A 16,868-nucleotide genomic window follows, 5' to 3' on the forward strand; every position below is an offset into this window, starting at 1 on the left:
AACTTAATACCTCTAAAATTTCCTGTGGTCCCACATATTCCTGCATGAGCGACTTAAAATGAGGACTCCTGCTGGAGCTGCTCTGCAGGAGAGCATACCTGGCAAGGATGAGGGTGTCTATATGGTAAAACATGGTTTGCCCATGTTCACATTGTTCTTCCCTTAGCTCCTACTTGATTCCTTCACATTTCATGCCCACCTTATCCCCTTCCTGCATGGCTGAACTATCTATTATGAAACTGGGTGAGAATCTCTGCAGGGGAGAGGGCATACCTGATGGAGAGGGATGTGGGAACCTGTGTGGGCAAATTTCTGGTCTCATTATTAACACTGAGTTGATAGCACTGTCATCAGATATAACTGGCCATTCAGATCTGGGATAGAAGGCCTAAGAGTACACCTCATGGGTTGAGCTACTCTGAGGGTTCCTCATAGAAGATGTCCTAACTGGCTCTTACGGAGACATGAGAAGGACAAGGGATCATATTGGGAATATAGAGAAATTTAGTGAAGAGGGGGTTTTATATAGTGACAGGTATGGACCTTATATAGGTTTAACAAAGATTCACAGTTCCCACCTCATAGACTTCCCATTTGATCCTTCCACTGTTACAGCTCCTATGCAGCCTCATTGATCTGATAATGGGTTTCTATAAAAATCTCATTTCAGATTTAGCACCTCCTGGTTTAACATTTCACCAGCTTTTTTTTTTTTTTCCAGCTTTTTACTAGAGGAGCTAGCCAGTGCAATGAGGCAAGAAAAAGAAGCAGTAGGCATATTCAGATTCTAAAGATACTTAAAAGTTATTGAAAAGATTTGAATACAACTAAATTAAAAAGAAAAAAGCCAATTCTACAATATCTATTCCAGAAAAGAGAAGAGGAAGGATCCCTGACATATTTTATGAGTCTACCATTATCCTGATGCTAAAGCCAGACAGACATTACAAGAAAAAAAAAATTAGTGACCAGTATTTCTCCTGAACATAGCCACAACCATCCTTAACAGACTATTTGCAAATCAAGTCTAGAAATATTTTGAAAAAAAAAGTACATCATGGCTAAATAGAGTTTAATTCAAGAATGCAAGTTTGGTCCAATGTACAAAAAAATTTTGGTATAATTCAACATACCAATAGCCTAAAAAGAATAACTATATGGTCATTTCTATAGATGGGGGAAAATTATTTGACAAAAATTCCACATCAATTTAGAATAAAAACTCAGCAACTAGGAATAAAGGGCAGCTTCCTCAAATTGTTGAAGGACATCTATAGAACTTCTAAAGTTAGCATATTTGATGGTGAAAGACTAAATGTGTGCCCCAAGATTGGGAAATGTTAAAGATGTCTGTTCTGCTCTTCCTAGTGAATATTGTACTGGTGATCTTAGCCAGTGCAGTAGGGAAAACAAAATAAGGTGGGGGGTGGAGTGGAGTGGGGGGGTGGTGGAGCATACAGTCAGGAAAGGAAAATAAAATTGTCTTTATTTGCAGATAACATGGTCTTCTACACAGAAGATTTCAAAGACTACAAAAAAATCTACTAGACCTGATAAATGGGTTTCACAAAATATCTAAAAAAGTGAGGAGATATACTGTATTTACAGATAGAAAGATTCAATATTGACTGTTAAGATATCAATTTTCCTCAAATTGATCTATATATTTATTGCAATCACCCACAAAAAACTCAGCAGACATTTGTGTAGAATTCGACAATCTGATTCAAAAATGTACACACGGAAATGCAAAAGACCTAGAATAAACAAGACATCTTTGGAAAGAAAGAAGAAGACCCATATTACCTGATTTCAAGGCTTATTATAAAGCTAGAGTAATCAAGTATATAGTATTGGCATAAGAATAGACAGGTCAATGAAACAATATAGAAGTCAAACCACACATATGAATAACAGACTTTTAGCAAAGTTGTCAAGGTAACTTAATGGACAGAAGATAGTCTTCAACAAACAATGCTGGAACATTTGGAAATCCATATGCGAAAACAAAGCAATACAAAAAACTCTTGATTCCTAGCTCATACTCATACTATATCTAAAAATCAACATGAAAAATCAACATGCGCATAAATGTAAACGTGAAAACTATAAAGTTCTAGAAGAAAACAAAGTAATTGTGACTTTCATTATGCGAAGATTTTTCAAAGACAAAAACCCCACAAAACATGACATTAAAAGCTGATAGAGTTCATTATAATAACATCTATTCTTCTAAATACAGTGTTAAGAAAATGCCTAGTTATACTACCCCAGTCATTAAGTTTAGACCACCTTCAGTGGACTTGGAAAGGGATCAGAACATACTGTTTTAAATTGTGAGTCTGTACTGTTCCATTCATACTTTTCATAAAATCCTTAATATTTTACTAGTATTTCATCTTACACTGAAAATAATGTTCCCCAACCACGTTAGCAGAATTACTAAATTATTTTGCTTATAGTATGCTTAAACAAACTTCAAATTTTCAACACTAATATTATTAAAACAGTAAAAACAATAGATGAACAAAGTCTGTTCTTATGTTATTCCTTAGCTTTAATATTTTTCCATTTCAATGGCTATAAAAATTCAACCAAATTAAAAATAGTTACATTAATAAGCTAAAAATGCCAACAGGATAAGTATTCAAGGAGATATAGTCGGAAGATCTGTGAAAGCTCAACTTCCCCTTCTTTTATATATATATATTTATTTATTTATTTATTGGAATATAATTGCTTTACAGTGTTGTGTTAGTTTCTGCTGTACAACAAAGTGGATCAGCTATATGTATACATATATCCCTATATCCCCTCCCTCTTGTGCTTCCCTCCCACCCTCCCTATCCCACCCCTCTAGGTTGTCACAAAGCAACAAGTTGATCTCCCTGTACTATGCAACAGCTTCCCACTAGTCATCCATTTTACATTTGGTAGTGTATATATGTCAATGCTACTCTCTCGCTTCGTCCCAGCTTCCCCTTCCTCCCCTGTGTCCTCAAGTCCATTCTCTACGTCTGCATCTTTATTCCTGCCCTGCCACTAGGTTCATCGGTACCAGTTTTGTTTTGTTTTTCTTGATTCCATATGTGTGTGTTAGCATATGGTATTTGTTTTTCTCTTTCTGACTTACTTCACTCTGTATGACAGACTCTATGTCCATCCACCTCATTACAAGTAACTCAGTTTCTTTCCGTTTTATGGCTGAGTAATATTCCATTGTATATATGTATCACATTTTCTTCCTCCATTCATTTGTTGATGTACATTTAGGTTGCTTCCATGTCCTGGCTATTGTAAATAGTGCTGCAGTGAACATTGTGGTACATGTCTCTTTTTGAATTATGGTTTTCTCTGGGTATATGCCCAGTAGTGGGATCATATGGTAGTTCCATTTTTAGTTTTTTAAGGAACCTCCATACTGTTTTCCATAGTGGCTGTATCAATTTACATTCCCACCAACAGTGCAGGAGGGTTCCCTTGTCTCCACACCCTCTCCAACATTTATTGTTTCTAGATTTCTTGATGATGGCCATTCTGACCAGTGTGAGGTGATACCTCATTATGGTTTTGATGTTCATTTCTCTAATGATTAGTGATGTTGAGCATCTTTTCATGTGTTTGTTGGTAATCTGTATATCTACTTTGGAGAAGTGTCTATTTAGGTCTTCCACCCATTTTTGGATTGGGTTGTTTGTTTTTTTGATACTGAGCTGCATGACCTGCTTGTATATTTTGGAGATTAATCCTTTGTCAGTTGCTTCATTTGCAAATATTTTCTCCCATTCTGAGGGTTGTCTTTTTGTCTTGTTTATGGTATCCTTTGCTGTGCAAAAGCTTAAGATCCCACATGCCTCATGGCCAAAAAACATAAAACAGAAGCAATATTGTAACGAATTCAATAAAAGACTTTAAAATTGGCCATTAAAAAAAACTTTAAAAAAATGATCAACGTGAGAAAATATGTCAAGGGTTCATCTGCAAATGTGACTTAGAAAGAGAATTTTGTGGGTAGAAAAAAGAGGATGTTAAGAATTCTACATTTTAATGGCTTGTGCTCTAACTGGACTACAGAGGTTTTGATACATTTCTGCGATAGAGAAATACTGTATTTCTGACTTGGTGAGGAGACTGAAAATTTACAAAATTCTCTAGGAAATCATTGTTACTGTCCAGGAGCTAGTTTTGCAAATCTGGAGCTGTGGGGGATCTCAGGTAATCCTTGAGATGGTTTTCTGGGGTCATTTCCAGTCTCCTAATGGACTGCACTTCTTTCTCACCACGAGGAGCTTCATCATCTTGTTGGTAATAGGCAGCACATCCATCATGGCCTATCTCTTTACCAATGCATGCTATTGTCATCACACCCTCCTCTCAGAATCTTTTCACCAGACCGAATAAGAGAGCATCTTTATAGAAAGGCTGATATCAACATTTTAAAACCAGAAAGCTGCTTTGAAAGTCAGCACACACTTTCCATGGTCAAAAGAAAACAAACAAAAATTGTCTTTAATTCCTTTCCTTTATACCTAAAAGAAAATCAAGATACCAAAAATAAAGCAAAACAGAAACAAAGAGTAACTTAGTTTCCATTCATCAGAAATCATAATTCAAACCCAACTATTCTGATGCCAGAATCTACGCTCTTGACCACTGTGTTATGCTGCCCCTCTTGCCTCACTCTCCATTGTAGACTGTGTTTTGAACTAGTTCATGATTTGTGACGCCTGCGCAAAGGTGCTCCTTCTGTTTATTTATTTATTTATTTTTAAGTGGTTCTTGTTTACGTGTGTAATGTTTTTTTTTTTTGCAATAAACCATACTCACTTCTTATTAAAATTCTTTAAAGGATTTAGAATCTCCGGTTTTGAAAACTTCTACAGCATTGCAAAGCAAATCTCCACAAACTTAGATACAGGAATTAAAGATTGTTAGTCAACAAAAAACATTATTCTCACATGAAGCTTCGGATAACTAGCCATTAACAAGGCAGACAATTTTAAAATCATTTTTCCCTTGTAACTGAATATTTTATAATATATAAACAAATGTTTGAATTGTATATAAATCTTGAAGCCATTTTTTGTTTTTTTATATGACCTCTGCAAGTTACAGGAAATGTTTGAGAAAACAATAAAATGCCATTGTGTATATTTACATTGAAAATTAAATTCAGACTTACATGATGTGTATAAAAAGTTAAATCTTTTCTAAAAAATTGTTCTATAAGAATCATCAGCTCTAGATGATTTATTCCAATGTTGTCAGTCCATAAAATACTATTAATAGCTCCAGTAACAGTTGCATCAACAGAAAAATTCTTCTTAAAATGCTCCTTCTATTTAGTCAAGATTTATTATTAAAAAAAAAACTCCTTTAAAAATCACTATTTTAATTGATTTAAAGATTTAATCTTAATTCTTAAGTTTTGGTGTTCAGAGCGGACCTCTCCTAGGTCCTGGAAATGAGATAGCTTGTTGATAAACATGGAAATCAAGTAGGATTTTTAAAAGAGCTCAGAGAATTGGTATCTGAAGAACATTGGGGAAGCCATTGATACTACACATTCAGTGAACTCCCTAAGCTCTGGCCCTCTAAGATTGAAGCATCTAGAAATATAGTCCCTTAGGAGGTGTGTACTGATTGATGATACTCTCTCTTTGTTGCAGGTGGTACCAACAGACACTGGCTCCAGATTTTGTTGAGATGATCAAGAGGAAATCTAATCTAATGCCTCATATTGCTTTGGGATTCCTTATCTAAGGAGATCCTTGGAGAGCTCCCAGGTGTAGCTGTCTGAAGAGTGTCACATCATCCACAATTATACCTGCCAGAGGTAGGTCAAGCCAATCTTTGGAGGAGCCACGTGGTCATATAATGGCAAAACATGACCATGAACATATTGTAATGCTCTTATACTATATATGAAGTTGTATATTTCTTGTAGGTAGATTGGGGTAAGCTAAAGGTATATAGTACAAATGCTAAATAAACCACTAAAACAACAACACAGTTATAGCTAATAATCCAAAACAGGTTAAAAAGGAATCAAAACAAACATTCAGTTGATCCAACAGAAGGCAGAAAAAAGAAAAAGAACAGATAGGACAAATAGAAAATAAAATGGAGATGATAGACTTAATCTAACAATGTAAATTATCACATTACATATAAGTCCAAACACACCAATTAAAGGAAGAGGTTGTCGTATTGGCTAAAACAGGACAGCCCAACTATGTACTGCCTACAAGAAGCATGCTTTAAATATAAAGACACAAATAGGCTATTTTTTTCCTGTACAAATGTTTGTTTTAAAATTTTTATTTTATATTGGACTATAGTTGATTTACAATGTTGTGTTAATTTCAGGTGTACAGCAAAGTGATTCTTTTATACATATACATCTATCTATCCTTTTTCAAATTCTTTTCCCCTTTAGGTTATTACAGAATATTGAGCAGAGTTCCCTGTGCTATACAGTAGGTTCTTGTTGGTTATCTATTGTAAATATAGTTGTGTATATATGTTAATCCCAAACTCCCAATTTATTCCTCCCCACCATCTCTCACCTTTGGTAACCATAGGTTTCTTTTCTAAGCCTGTGAGTTTCTTTTTGTTTTGTAAATAAGTTCATTTGTATCTTTTTTTATATTCCACATATAAGTGATATCATATGTTATTTGCCTTTCTCTGTCTGACATACTTCACCTAGTATGATAATCTCCATGTCCATCCATGTTGCTGAAAATGGCATTATTTCATTCTTTTTAATGACTGAGTAATATTCCATTGTATATATGTACCACATCTTCTTTATCCATTCATCTATCGATGGACATTAGGTTACTTGCATGTCTTGGCTATTGTAAACAGTGCTGCAATGAACATTGGGGTGCATGTATCCTTTTGAACCATGGTTTTCTCCGGATATATGCCCAGGAGTGGGATTGCTGGATCATATGGTAGCTCTATTTTTAGTTATTTAAGGAAGCTCCATACTGTTCTCCAGAGTGACTGTATCAATTTGCATTCCCACCAACAGTGCAAGAGGGTTCCCTTTTCTCCACACCTTCTCCAGCATTTATTATTTGTAGACTTTTTGATGATGGCCATTCTGAACGGTGTGAGGTGATATCTCATTGTAGTTTTGATTTGCATTTCTCTAATAATTAGCAACATTGAGCATTGTTTCATGTGCTTCATGGCCATCTGTATTTCTTCTTTGGAGAAATGTGTATTTAGGTCTTCTGCCCATTTTTTGATTGGGTTGTTTGTTTTTTTTGATATTGAGCCGAATGAGCACTTTGTAAATTTTGGAGATTAATCCCTTGTTGGTCCCATCATTTGCAAGTATTTTCTCCCATTATGTGGGTTGTCTCTTTGTTTTGTTTATGGTTTCCTTTGCTGTCCAAAAGCTTTTGAGTTTAATTAGGTCCCATTTGTTTATTCTTGTTTTTATTCCAATTACTCTAGGAGATGGATTGAAAAAGATACTCCTCTGATTTATGTCAGAGAGTGTTCTGCCTATGTTTTCCTCTAAGAGTTTTATAGTATCCCGTCTTAAATTTAGGTCTTTAATCCATTTTGAGTCCATTTCTGTGTACAGTGTTAGAGAATGTTCTAATTTCATTCTTTTACAAGTAGCTGTCCAGTTTTCCCAGCACCATTTATTGAAGAGACTGTCATTTCTCCATTGTCTATTCTGCCTCCTTTGTCATAGATTAATTGGCAGTAGGTGTGTGGGCTTATTTTGGGGGTTTCTATCCTGTTCCGTTGGTCTATATTTCTATTTTTGTGCCAGTACCATACTATTTTAATAACTATAGCTTTGTAGTAGAGTCTGAAGTCAGGGAGCCTGATTCCTCCAGCTCCATTTTTCTTTCTCAAGATTGCTTTGGCTATTTGGGGTCTTTTGTGTCTCCATACAAATCAAAAATTTTTTTGTTCTACTGTGAAAAATGCCATTGGTAATTTGATAGGGATTGCACTGAATCTGTAGACTGCTTTGGGTAGTATAGTCATTTTAACAATATTGATTCTTCCAATTCAAGAACATGGTATATCCTTCCATCTGTTTGTGTCATCTTCAATTTATTTCATCAGTGTCTTATAGTTTTTGGAGTACAGGTCTTCTGCCTCCTTTGGTATGTCTTTTATCCCTAGGTATTTTCTGCGCTGGGTCTGCATTGCTGCAGTTGGGCTTTCTCTAGTTGCAGGGAGCAGGGGCTACTCTTCGTTGCGGTGTGGGGGGCTTCTCATTGTGGTGGCTTCTTTTGTTGTGGAGTGCGGGCTTCAGTAGTTGTGACACGTGGGCTCAGTAGCTGTGGCTTGTGGACTCTAGAGCGCAGGCTCAGTAGTTGTGGCGCACAGGCTTAGTTGCTCCGCAGCATGTGGGATCTTCCTGGACCAGGGCTCAAACCTGTGTCCCCTGCATTGGCAGGCGGATTCTTAACCACTGCGCCACCACGGAACCCACTGTTACCTTTTTGTTTCACTATTTTGAAGTGGGCATTATGCACAACTATTACCGGTCTTATTTATGTGCCTATTGATGTGGCAATACGTAGTCTTTGTGCGTGCTGCTAGACACTACTTTTCCAAGTGAAACTCTGTTGTGTAATTTTTACATTTATAATTTTAATGTGATGATCACATTAAGGATTATATTAAGATGTAAATTTAGAACCTAATAAAATGAAGCATTTAGAAATTTGATGTTCTACACTTAACCTAGAGAGAGAAAAATGCTTATTTCCTTGTGAAAAATCTAAATTCCATCCTAACCTTCTGTGGTACATTAACTCCATGCTCTGAGGCACACTCTGTGGTGTCTAAGACACTCATAAACAGGTCAGGGTGTGTGTGTGTGTGTCTGTGTGTCTGTGTGTGTCTGTGTGCACACACATGTGTTGTTTGGTGGGGTAGGGTGTCATGATTAGTGATGATGAAAACGTTCCAATTCTTTCCCACTAGCTGGGTTATTTTTCCTCCCTTCCCACTCATTCCCTAGCCTTTCCCCACTCTTGTCCTTATTCTTCTGTAGATGCTGTATGACTGCCCCATGAATCTTCCCATCACTGAAGGCTGTATGATCCCTTTGCCCTGCAATGACATCATCAAGTCAAGCATTGTAGAATGGGGCTTCCTTCTATAAGATATCTACTCAGCAGGGAGAATTCATAGAGTTTAAAGGTTTTTTTGAGACCAATGAATCCCATAGACTCAGGCAATCCTTAATTTGTTCCTTGGTCTTGCCATACCTGTCTGATGATCCATCTTAGCATAACTCTCAAACAACTGACACCTTCAAGCTCATCCAGTTCTGTGTACACTAGATGGGCCTAGTTTCTCTAGCATTCAAAAAACACTGTTTTCTGGAAAACGGTCTCATTTCCAAACACTTTCAGAGTGGGGCTATCTTCTGCAGGATGGGTGATCGTGATTCAGGACATGCATCAATTTTTGTGTCTCTCAGTTTGAATTCAGCTCACTTCCACTGGCTGGAGAGTGAGCTGAGTGCTACCTGGAGATGTGAGGAGATTTCTTTCCCAAGCCTGATAAAACTATGTTCTCCTTCAATCATCAGGTTTGCTAAGACCTTAACCCTCCTCTACTTTCCTCCTGTCTCCCACTTACTATAAAACAGCCAGGCATTCTGTGTTTCCTGCTGCTCCAGAGCCTTTTGCATGGAGAGAGGAAAGGAGAGTTAGTGGTCCATTGTACATTTTAAGGAAGATATGAGAAGTGGAGAGCAATTCTTATTCTCCCAGCCTACATCAGGAATGTAAGGGGGTCTGGAGGGCAGGTGGAAGCTATTCTACACCAAAATATTCGGGGTCACGGAGAATTCTTCCTTACCTTTCTAAACTTAGGACTCTCAAACTCCAGTTCCATTTTGGGAACATGAGAAGTTTGTTGCTTACTATTCCTGGAGGTTCAGTGGAAAATTCTGGCCCTTTGATGCCTGTGTAACCCCAACCATTCCAACCATGGCAGTATACAGTTCAAAATAATGATGGAACAGGGGAAGGGCTAAGTCCAGCTCCTGGGCATGGTATTTATGGGTTTTATCATTTTTCAAAGCTTCTGAATATATTTTTTTGGTTTTATAAGGGCATATTATAATAAGTATTAAGCAGGATATCTTCAGAGAGAAAAATGGAGCAACTTGAGATGGCAGTAGGTGCCATGCCACCATCACTGGCCCTTCCTAACCCTCATCAGCTTTAAGAAGTCAAAGCCAGCTCTCAATAAGAGATAAAACTGGCCTCTTTTTTTCTCCAAGCTCTAGATCTTCGTATACTCTAAACTTCTCACAAGTGCAGCAGAGACAAAGAACATTATTCTCCTTTTAGAAGAAACAAATATATTTGAGATCATGAGAAACTGAGCACATCCTCTTCAGTAATGAGAAAGCCAGTTAATTTTCTCTAATTGTATGGAAACATTTGAGAGAAGTTTTGCTGGCAACAGGGAGGGAATAGCGGAGGAGTTTATGATTGACCAGAAGAAACACCCACCCCCAGAGACAGATCCTGGGGCAGGTATGAGGATGGTCTGTCAGACCTGGCATCCTTGGTCCAGGCTCCCTGATCAGCTTCAAACACAGTAGCTCATTCTGGAAGCTCACAATTTTCATGAGTTTTATTATTCTGACTGTGACCTGCCTATTGTTTAGAGCATTTAGCAACTTAAGAGTCTACTTGTAGGTATCAAGTGTTCCTCAGCCCTTTCATTTCCACAGGGATGTAGGGATCTTTGTAATCACAGGAAAATATATCTTTGAACTCAGCCTGGGCCTTGAGTTCCTCAGGCAGACTTCCTTTCCTTGATTCTGTACATAATCCCATTTTTTCTTTAGGATCTAGCCAGTGACTGACTTGTTCTTCTGAGTTTCAATATCCCCTTTGCCCATAGAGGCAGTTCTGACTTCTAGTGGATCTGAGCTCTGCACAGAAGTTGACAGTGTCTTGGTTTTGTGCCATGAATCTATGTTCTATCCAGTGGATGAAACCACTGGAGCACACACTTATTCCTGTTTTCCAAGTACTGTTTGGTGGACCCTATGATAGGTCGTAGGATGATTTGTTCCCAGGAGTCTCTGCAATTGGCTGTCCTGAGCAGACTCTCCTCCTTGGGGTCTCCAGTCTGCATTCCCTTTTTGCTCTTCTCCAGCTAAGGGTTTCCTAGGATACTTAGGACCTTTTCTCTATTAAGTTGGTGATAGATTCTTGTCCTGTTTGCTCCCCTCCCCAGCCTGAGCCTATGAGCAAAATTTTAGGGGGATGACCTCATGGCCATCTGGCCCTCTTCACCCAGGTAAGCATGCAGAAAACTGATTTTTTCTTCTCCTTGATCTGCTTGAATGTTTCCTCCAAGGGACTTTGCAGCTTCAGCTATTTAGTCAGCCTTTTAAATATAGATGACTGAAGAGGGAAAGGTATCTTCAGAAGTGTGGGGTCAGGTAAGGAGGTACAGAGGCAAAGGGGGCCTAGTTGTGAAATAGGGTCCAGGATCTGAGTGTTCTCTAGGGGTACAAAGGAAAAGGGAAGAGATGGTGTGAAAGAAAGTCCATGGATATTTTTGCATTCAGCATTTAATGGAGCTCTGATGGAAGAAGGCCACCCAGTGTTGATGGTGAAAACAAGGAAACTGAGAAGGTGGTTCAGTCCAGTGGGAAGTTGGAGGCCAGAGTGTGTGATGACTTAGTGAATCCCAAAGGTGGTAGAGTCAAAACAACATTTCCCCCAGCTTCTCGCATAACAGAATATTTGCTTCTGTGGTTGCTCTGTTACACTCCTCAGAGCAGGATCTTGCCCTGACTGCTCTAGAAAGCCACATCAAAAGAGAGCTTGAGCAGGCACCTGTAAGAGACCAGAGGTAAAAATAGCATCCAGGAGCAGAATGGGGACAAGCTGGCCTAGCAGGCCTGGCAAAGGTCACGTGTCGCCTCATTCCTGTTCTCTCATTCCTACATCACTTAACCCAAGGCTTCCTTTCACTTTCCATTCTCTATGTGTCCCCTTTTTGTGCCATCCCCAGACTGCTATGGGGTCCTGGAATTCCAAGAAGCAAGCCAGGAAGAGGGATATGTGGAAAAATAAGAGATTAATCATTTCCAAAGAGAAAACTGGTGCCTTTAAGGGAAGCTCTCAAGTTAGGAAAATAGCCTATTGGTTGAAAGAAGGAGTAAGGGATCTTATAGGAGGCTTTGTAGAATGTTCAACTGAGAAAAGACTATTTCAAAATTTACCCTAAGAGCCCCAGGAATTAAGACTTAAGGTCAAAAGGTCAGTGAGAAAATCATAAGGCTGATATAGGTCCAATGCTGTCATTTACAAAGTGCTTCCATGCACATTGTTCCCAACTGATTATCACAACATTGCTGTGCTCTTGGCAAGCCAGATGCTCTCTCAAAGGATGAGTCTGAATATTAGGGAAGATAACAACTTGTACAAAGTCAGGCCCCAAAATGTTGCCTCCAAAACAACCTATATTGCTTCTACTATCTCACATCACCACCCCACCCCATGGACACGACCCACTGCCCAGCTCCACCAGTTTAAATTCTTGTGGAGGAGAGAGAAGGGATTAGAAGTGTCCCCAATTCTGATTTACTTCCAATGAGCTCTCCTCAGAGGGCTATGTTTTTTGAGGATTGGCTTTAGGAAGTGACATCCCAACAGTTGTGGACCTGAGACCATTTGCTCCACAATGAAAGGAGCAAAAAGGATATCAATGGGAGAGGCCTGGGTTGAACAGCAAAACCTTAGCTCTTAAAGTTCCCACTTTCTCTTCCTGCCACTGAGTTGATGCTGAAAGATAAGACAAGAAAAAAAATGAGAAGTGAGACTCATTTCTTATTCTAAGCAAGCAGCAGACATTCATTAATGAGTAAAGTGACATTCTATATTGATAAAGTTGAGTCCTGTATTGTTTCCATGTTATTTATTTGTAAAGTAGATATGTTTTCTACTGATTCTCCTTTGTCAAAGAAGAATGACAAAGAATTCTTTGAGAAGAATCTTTCTCAAAGAATGGGCTTACTGCCTTTGGTCCTCAATTGGTATTTCAGTTAGTAGTCCTCTACTGTAAAGGGGCACAGAAACTCACATTTTCTGGAACATGTTTGCTCCATTCTATAGGATTCTGCTCCATGAATAGAATCTGTATCAGAGGCTCAACATTGCTCTCTGGGTCAGCCCAAACACAAGAGAGAGGCTTGGCCAGGTAACACTATAATGGGAAAGCAGCTGCTGAACAAGCATTGAAGGCCTCTTCTCTTCATGTGCCCTGAACTCTCTTTATGATCCAATCCATGACCCATGAATCACAGCGTTTGGATTTTAACCTGGAACTCTTTACCACATCTAGGTAGATGGTCTGTGAACTTTGGATAGAAACTCTAGTCTCCACTATACCCCTTGTCCACCCAACCAGTTTTCCTAGTCAAATGATGTGCTAATCTCTCCTGAGAATTCCCATTCCTGTTATCTCTCCATTCCAATAATTGATTTAGAATAGTGGGAGTAGGAAAAGGAAAAATAAGAGTCAAGTTAGTCTCTTTTGTGGGCTGAGCCGAGTTCCCTTACCTGATTAATGTCTCTGCTTTTATTCAAACATTGGTAATTATGCACACCACTGGGTGCAGTAACAAGACAAAAAGGTGACCCCAACTTTGTACAAAAGTAAAAGATGGAACCAAGGTCCCAGGACTCACTAAAATGCAGAAACAACCAGCCAAAGTTCTCCATCATCTAAAACGCACTACCACCTCAGGAAGCTGAGCACAGAGACTACCCACTCCAGTCTGGAGTTCCAGACCTGCATCACAGAGCTATGGAACAGTCACAAAGTGTTCTGGAATGTGGGGGAGGGGAAAATGAGGAAGATGAACCCAATCCCCATCCCCTACTATCTAACCTAGCAGATCCCATCATGGCCCCTATATCTCTCCTGGTTTTTCCATTTTCTACCAACAACTTTTCAACCTATTTTATATATATGTGAACTGATTACTTTTGCTAGGCACACTTTTATGCCTTTCATGTGTATTTACTCATTTAATCCTCATTATAATCCTATTGTTTAAATACTATTACTGTCCCCATGTTAACTATAAGGAAACTAGGGAACATAGAATTTATGTTATTTGCTAAGGTTACACTGATAGCAAATAGCAGAGCCAGCATCCAAGCTGGGAACTCCAGCTCCAGTCACATTCTTTACCACCAAACTGTGTTGTGTAAAATATCATGGCAGTCTGGATCAACAGTCCAAATCAATGCAGTCAGACTTACCTCCATTTAGCACTTTGCACAGGATTTCAAACATACTCTTAATTGATATCCTTTCACCTGTGGCTCAGAACACTTTTCGAAGGCGTGAGACTCTGAGAGGAGGGACTTGCCTAGGGTCACAAATGTTAAGGAGCAGAGACAGATTTGAGCCCATGGCAGATTAGGGTACATTATTTTCTTCTGCATTTCTCAGAAGACAGGAGGAAACTGAGGCCAGGAGAGGTTAAATGAGTAACACTGTCCTGTCTCCAGCTGGTCCAGCTTGGCACTCTACATGTGATTGTTGCTAAACTTGTATAAAGTCCTAGTTAGTCCTTGTCTCTGTATTGAACATTTAGGTGAAACTTGACTCTTCAGACTCCTTGGGGGAGTCTGGGTTCTTGACGGCACTCATGCAGGTGATAGGAGATTTTCTTACAGTCCAGGCAGATGCTATAGGAAGATAAGAGAATTAGGGAGATGAATGAGGCAGAGGGTGAGCAGGACAGAGGCTCTCTGTGAATTAGGGGATCTGGTAGGAGTGACTAGTGGACACGTTACCTGTCCTTGCAGCTCACAGTAACTTTTGGGGAAGAGTGAACAGCATCCACTTAGTGCTATAGGCTTAAGAGTTTCCATCAGCACAACTGGGTTCAAATCCTAGCTCTGCAAGTCACTGAATGTGCGCCCTGAATAGATCATTCCATCTCTCAGGGTCCTGCTTTCTTTGTTTGTAAAATAGTGTTGATAGTATGACTGCTCACCAAAATGACAGTTTCATTAAGTAAGGTCGTCTATTATTTACCTTATAGGTGGCATAAAAGTTGCCATCAATACATTTTATTTCTCTTCCCTACATCCTGTCTTTGTTGAACTCTTCCCTTGATACTGATCTAGGGTAAGTATCAGTGAGATATTACTTCTTTGCAAAAGAGAAATGAAATGAAAAATAGTGTTTTTTTTCCTAAGACCACTTCATGACTGAAAAAAAGCTGTGCATATGTAATACATACAACTGGATGAGTTTGGAGATAACAGTGATGCTTTCTTTGAATGTCTTCTTAGTGTTGGGTGGTTTTATTAATCTTGCATGACTGGCAACAAGGCCTAACTTAGATATATTCAACAGAGAGAAAAGAACATTGGATATACAGGCAGAATGACTGTGAAAGAGAATAAAGATGTATTATGTACTGATGAGCAAGGATAAGAATGACAGGAAATTCATCAGTGGAAGTAATGCAAGTCAGAAGACAGTGGAGTAACTTCTTTACAGTACTGAAAGAAAAGAAAAAAGAATAACTGTCCATCTAGAATTCTTGGTGCATCAGAAATACATTTTAAAAACAAAGGTGAAATTAAGATGTCTTCAGACCTACAAAAGCTGAAAGAAAATTTATCACCAACAGACATGCACTACAAGAGAGCTTAAAGAAAGCCCTGCAGTTGCAAGGAAAATAGAGGAGATGCAATCTGGATCTATAGGAGAAAAAAAAGCATATAGATAAATACAAGACTTTTCCCCTTTATTTAAAAATCTCTTCAGAAGATAATTGACCTTTTAAGGCAAAAATAATAACAATGTAGTGAGGGTTTTCTAGCATATGTGTAAGTAATATGTATAACTTAATGTTTCTGCATAAGAGTGATACAAAGGCAAGGAGAAGATAAACGGAAGTATATTCTTGTGTGCTTCGTAAACTGTACCTAAAGTGGTACAATAGTTCCTGAATATAGTTTAAAATAAGTTAAAGATGTATGCTATAAATGTCTGGTTAAGAATACAAGAGCAAAACAGAATCATAAAAGAAATGCTTGATTATTCCAAAAAAGACTGAATAAGAGAAAAAAAATAAATTGACCAAAAAGAATGAATAGTAAGTTGATAGATTTAAACACAAACATATCATTAATAGTATTAAATATAAATGATCCAAATGACCCAATTAAAAGCCAGAGATTTTCAAATTGGATAAAAAAACAATGCCCAACTATATGTTGTCTATAAGAAATTCATAAAGACCAGATTGATTAAAAATAACAGAATGAAAAAATATACCATGTGAACACTAATCCAAAGAAGGAGTAACTATAGCAGGCAAATCAGATTTCAGAGCATGGAATATAACCAAGGATAAAAAGGGTCATTTCATAATGATAACGGGGCCAATTTATTAAGGAAATGAAATAATACTAAATTTTTATGTACCAAATAACAGAGCTTCCAAATGCATGATGGAAAGCTGATAGACCTGCAAGGAGAAATAGACAAATCCACAATTAAAAATATTTTAATAGCAATCTCTCAGTAATTGGTAGAACACGTAAAAAGAAGTTCTTTGAGAATATTGTAGAACTAAAAACACTCAGCTATTTTGACCTAGTTGACAGTTATAGGACACTTCACCAAACATTTCTCTTACGTGTGCATGGAACATTTACAAAGACAAATCACATTGTAAGCCATAACATTGAGAGACATAACCTTAGTTTATACTCTGATTAGCATGAACCTACTGAAAAAAATCAAGAGGCAAAGGAAGAAATCTAAATAGGTACTAAAATGATTATATTACGTAATGATTGTTA

At 38.1% G+C, this 16,868-nt stretch overlaps 1 protein-coding gene across 3 annotated transcripts in view; it reads left to right on the forward strand.

The window, feature by feature from the left end:
• LOC132423139 (zinc finger protein 300) overlaps positions 1-16,868 on the forward strand; it is a 120,890-nt gene that overhangs the window by 51,049 nt on the left and 52,973 nt on the right. For all 3 annotated transcript variants that reach the window (XM_060008510.2, XM_060008509.1, XM_060008508.1), the window contains one exon: positions 5,670-5,836. The gene's annotated coding sequence lies outside the window, so the exon portion shown is untranslated. The remainder of the gene's footprint in view (positions 1-5,669; positions 5,837-16,868) is intronic.

The sequence above is a fragment of the Delphinus delphis genome, chromosome 3 (genome assembly GCF_949987515.2).
Source record: "Delphinus delphis chromosome 3, mDelDel1.2, whole genome shotgun sequence".
Taxonomy (NCBI): domain Eukaryota; kingdom Metazoa; phylum Chordata; class Mammalia; order Artiodactyla; family Delphinidae; genus Delphinus; species Delphinus delphis.